Genomic DNA, 6,000 nt, shown 5'->3' with positions numbered 1-6,000 from the left:
CATTCACATTTACAGTTAAAACTGCTAATTCTGTATTTCCTGCCATTTTATTATCCCCAGATTATACTTTTCTCTTTCCTTTTCTCCTTACCCTTCTTCCTGATAAGTTATGGGCACAACTTGCCTCAAGCAGCCCTCTCCCTTTAGAGTCCCTCCATTTTCTTATACCTTTCCCCTACTATTTCTGCATTCCCTTCTGTTTAGCCTACCCCTTCCCTTTTCACTTTCCCCCTTCCACTTTTCAATAAGGTGAGAGAAGTTTCTCTGTAAACCAAATATGTCTAATATTTTCTTTTTGAGCCAAATCTGATGAGAGTAAGATTTGCACAATGATCATCCCCTTCCCTTCTTTCCCTCAAATACAATGGGTTTCCTTTGCCTCTTCATGAGATGTAATTTTCTTTCCCTTTTCCCTTTTTTATGGTACAATCCCCTTTTCACCTCTAGTTCCTTTTTATATTATTACAGTAAAATCAAATTATAGATGCACTCTATATATATACTCATAACAGAAATACAATTCTCAAGAGTTCTTTTTACCTTTTTATGCTTCTTTTGAGTCCTATATCTGGAGGCCAAGTTTTTTGTTTAGCTCTGATTTTTTCATCAGAAATAAATGGAATCCACCTGTTTCATTGAATGACCATCTTCTTCTCTGGAAGAAAATGGTTAGTTCATCAGGGTAGTTGATTCTTAACTGCCTTCCAAGTTTCCTTGCCTTTCAGAATATCAGATTAGAGGCCCTTAGATCCTTTAATGTGGAAGCTGCTAAATCCTGAGTAATCCTTATTGTGGCTCCTTGCTATCTGAATTGTTTTTTTCTGGCTGCTTGTAATATTTTTTTCCTTGGCTTGATAGTTCTGAAATTTAGCCACAATATCCCTTGGAGTTTTAATTTTAGGACCTCTTTCAGAAGGTATTCAATGAATTCTTTCAATGGCTATTTTACCTTGTGATTCTATGACATCTGGGCTGTTCTCTTTGATGATTTCCTGAAAAATAGTATCTATGCTCTTTTTTTTTTATCATGGTTTTCAGAGAGTCCAATAATCCTTACATTATCTCTCCTAGATCTATTTTCCAGGTCTGTTTTCCCAAGTAGATATTTAACTTTTTTTCTATTTTTTTTCATGGTTTTTTTTTTTTTTTTTTTTTGGTTTTGCTTGACTGATTCTTGATGTCTCACTGAGTCATTCATTTCCATTTGTTCAGTTCTGATTTTAAATGAATTATTTTCTTCATTTACTTTTTTTTTTTAACTGAGTTGTTTTGTTCTATGGAATTTTTTTTTTCCATTTCACAAATTAATTTTTTAGGGAATTATTTTCTTTTTCCAATTCATAAATTCTGTTTTCCTGGGAGTTGTTTTCTTTTTCCAATTTATCTTTTCCAAACCCTTCTGCAAAGTTTTCCCTTTCTTTCCCCATATTTCTTCTAGTTCTCTTTTAAGATCCTTTCTAAGTTCTTTTAGGAGAGCCTTGTGTGGTGGGGACTAGGCTATATCACCCTTTGAGGCTTCATCTGGAGACAATCTGTCTTTAGTGTCCTCAGGATTTGAAATCTCTTCTTCTCTTTCACTACAGAAGCTATCTATAGTTAGAGCTTACTTTGTCTTTTTACTCATTTTTTTTTAAGTTGAAATCTACTTTTAGGGCAAGGCAGGCTTTCCATGCCTTCTCTACAGGCACAGGTCAAGTCTCTGCTCTTGACCATTATCAAACTTAAGGAATTGGGGGCCTACAAAAAAGGAACTAGGTGCCTGAACTGAATTAATCCATCTTGGACTAGAATACATGACATCTAACTCTAGTTAAATATCTATAAAACTTTTAATATTCATGAATGCAAATGATCTTTTCTAAGAGTCTAGAGCTGACCAAAAAAAAAAAAGAGATACATTTTCTAAACAAGTTGGACTTCTATTTCCTAATATCAGCATCCCATTTCATACCTTGAAATTGAACCTTCAAGGAATATAAGAATTCTTTTAAGAATGAACAGATGACATAGTACAGGCAAAGGAGATGGCCTGTTGAACAGGGTGGGAGGGAGCAAGAGCAAACCAAGACATAGCTTGTGAATTTGACTTGAATGTAGACTACATAATGGGATATGGAGTCAATATGAACCTGATTGCAGTTAGGTGTGGAAGGCGAGGATTTAAAATCCCAGATAATGTGATGAAAATAAGTCACAATAAATAGCATTTTAAGTTTTGAAAAAACAATTACTTTATAACAACTCTATGAAATAGGCTGAGCACATAGTTGTTCATTGTAATACAACAGTTCAGAAGGATTCAATAACTGTCCATGATCACACAGCTAATTATAAAAATGTAAAGCAGGAATTTGAATCCATGTTAAATTGAATGGCACAATGGATAGAATGTTGAACTTGAAGTCAAGACTACTTGAATTCAAATCCTGACTCATGTTGGATAAGTCAGTTATTCTCTCTCTCTCTCTCTCTCTCTCTCTCTCTCTCTCTCTCTCTCTCTCTCTCTTTCTCTCTCTCTCTCTCTCTCTCTCTCTCTCTCTCCATCTCTCTGTCTCTCTTCTTCTTCTTCTTCTTCTTTTTCTTCTTCTTCTTCTTCTTCTTCTTCTTCTTCTTCTTCTTCTTCTTCTCTCTCCCTCTCTCTATGTATATAGATAGATATAAATATATTTAGACACACATATGTGTATATATATATATATATATATATATATAAAGTGTATATATACACATATGGAGAGAGAGAGAGATGTAGATGTAGCTATATGTGGCTTTGGATGTGTGTAAAATCTTCCCAAATTGTAAAGCTCTATATTAATAATAGCTATTATTATTGTCAGGTAGGAGGTACAGTAGATAGAACTCTGGGTGCTATGCATAAAGTCAAGACTCATCTTTTCTGAGTTCAAAACTGAGCTCAGACAATAGCTATGTGATCCTGAGAAAGTCACTAAACCCTGTTTGCCTCAATTTCCTCAACTGTAAAATGAGCTGGAGAAAGAAATGTCAAGCACTCCAATATTTTTGCTAAGTAAATTCAAAATGGAATAATAAACAGTCAAACCACAACAAAAATGATGGAATAACCAGAATCATTATTGTTTCCTGTAGGCAATGTGATCTTGGAGAGAACACCATTAAATTTAAGTTGAGATTGTTATTATGCACATACATATGATAAGTTATATTTGAATATATGTGATGATCTAGAATCTGAAATCTCTGTATGGAAACACCTTCTATCACCTTAGGAGTTGGCTTAAAGAGTTACTCCAGTTTCAGAGAGATTCTCACAATTCATAAGAATTGGAGTATTTGAAGCTATACCCTACAACTCCCAAATCCATCACCCTATTTTACTAAACTGCTTTATCTAGAAATAATTCTTCAGAAAAATTAGTAGAGCCATACTTTGAAGATCTGAACTTTGAAGAACTGAAGATGTGAACTTCTGAAATAAATTGTTTCCCTTACTTCAAGGAAGTACTATATAATAAAAGTAACTAATATTTAATGATAGTGAATCACTTTGCATATATTTACTCATTTGAGTCTCACCTCTGAGGTAAGTGCTATTATAATTCCCATTTTACTGATGAAAAAACTAAAGCTACTTCTGCAGAGTAATAAAAATATCTGAGGCCAGACTTGAACTCAAGTCCTTGATTCCAAATCCTATGCTCTTATATCCATTGAACTACCTATCTGAAGTTTCACTTATAAGTGAGTCTAAGCTGGAGTAGAATTTTCTAATGCTTTGTAGTCACACTTTTTTTTTTTTTAATTATTGGAAAGTCCTTTTATTAAAGCAATGGTGTTCAAAGTCAAATAAAAATGAAGCCACTAAGTTAACATAAGGTTTTGTATTTCCCACATATTGACTTAGAAGACATAATTACTCTATTTTATCATATTTTATTTGTTTTGTTAAATATTTCCAAATTTCATTTTAATTCAGTTCAGGCATTATTTAGAAGTAGTGTAAGCTACATGTGGCCTTTGGATTGTATATTTGACACTTCTGATTTAAAGTGTAGTGAGAATATATGATACAGGATTCCCAAAAGTATAGATCAAAATATTCACACAGGCTGTTCACCTACCTACTCCATACCTTTTTTATATTTTATCTAACAATAACTTACCTTTCTTTTCTAGTGCTCAATTCTATCAAAAGAAAATCATTAAAATCATAATTTAACCTTAAATGTTGTGAAAAATCTTTTGATACTTCTGGGGAAACCATAGAGTTAGATATAGACAAGCTAGTAGAAACATTTGTTGAATACTATAGATCCTCCCTATACCCCCACTCTGTTTTCCAGATGGAATACTGTAATAATTATTAATATTGTAGACCAGAAAATTGCTTTTAATTTTTTATGGACTCTATTATCTAAAAAAATAAATATTCCAATATGCACAGATGAATAAAAATATTTGTGTATGAAACTGAACTTTGGTTTTTAAAATTTCTGTATTAAATTTAACAAATTTATATTAAAATAATTTTCCTGTTTGTGTCCTGCTTTGAATAGCAGTGTACTACCAAGTACAATTTTGCTTAACCTGATGAATGGATCATATTTTTATCATTATTGTTCACTTCATTATTGTGGTATCCCATCCCTCCCCCCATTCTTCTAAACAATAACCACTCTCCACACATAGAGCTTTCCATATATGTAATCAATGCTAGGGATTATGGGTGGGAGGTTGTCAAGGCAGGAAGTTATTATTATGGGATATTACAGGATATTGTGAGAGATTAAGGACACAGCCAATTTCATAACATTCTTCCAGCTGGAAAATTCTTGAAACATCTTTAGGTCCCAAGTTTGAACTCCTCTCACATTTCCCCTTCCACTTCTGTCTGCTATTTCTCCAGAATTGCCCTTATGCCCCCAATGTCTACATATTTGTTCTGGTTAAGGCTTTCCTATTTAAAAAAAGAATTAAAGCTTAATATTTTAATCTGATTGATTTTTAAATTTAATTTTGTGAGCTAATGAAACAATAAAAAGGATCTCTTTGAGGTAAGCTTCTGACAGTGATGTCTATCACTTCCCAATTTTCTCTGTTGAAACTGCCACTTCTTTTAGTGATTGTATCTCATCTATAACAATGAAACCCCTTCCTCATATTCCTGGCCTATCAATAATTCACTAAAAAATAGATTTTGCTTCTCCTCTATACTACTTATTTATGACTGCATTTATAGAGAAAAACTTTAGTTCTTTGAATTTGCGTAACTACTGATATGTATCCTCGAATAGCCAATCAGGATGTACTAATATTTCTCAAGCCTTTTCCTTGTATATCCCCAAACCTATTCGTACCTTCATTTTCAACCCTCTCTTCAGTAAGCTTTTATTTCTGTTATTTTCCAAGGCTCTCTGTCTCTGTCTTTCTCTGTCTGTCTTTCTCTGTGTGTATCTTTCTCTCTCTGGTTTTCTCATAAATCACTTGCTTGAAATAGAATTGTTTTGTGATTGAAATGAAACTAGAACATGCATCTTCTATTCCCAGTCCCCTAAATAAATAAATTGTACCCTGGGCCTGAAAATAAGCACTTAAATTTCTAACCTGGAAGATGGTGTTTGTTGTTGTTGTTGTTGTTGTTGTTGTTGTTGTTGTTGTTGTTGTTGTTGTTGTTGTTATTGTTGTTTTGACAATGTGGAATGTAATATTAAGTACAAGGTATGTTATCTATTGCATTCTACTGATTCTATCCCAAAAATAATTGTATGCATAAATCTAATGAATCTAGGTTAATCCTTTTTATTACTTTAGTCCCTCAAAAAATTAGAATTATGTGAGAATGAATCATAAACAATAATAGAAAGATTAACACCACCTAGTACAATATTTTGTGATAAATCAGAAATTTATGACATGATTTTAAAATTGCTCTTTAAATCTGACAATCCTTCTTGATTGCACTTGAAACTGGATCTTGTTTTTTAAAGCACCCATTTCCCTTTTACTTTGATGGAACCCAAT

This window comes from Antechinus flavipes, chromosome 4, assembly GCF_016432865.1.
Source record: "Antechinus flavipes isolate AdamAnt ecotype Samford, QLD, Australia chromosome 4, AdamAnt_v2, whole genome shotgun sequence".
In the NCBI taxonomy this organism is placed as follows: Eukaryota; Metazoa; Chordata; class Mammalia; order Dasyuromorphia; family Dasyuridae; genus Antechinus; species Antechinus flavipes.
Note: the sequence above shows the minus strand (reverse complement) of the source record.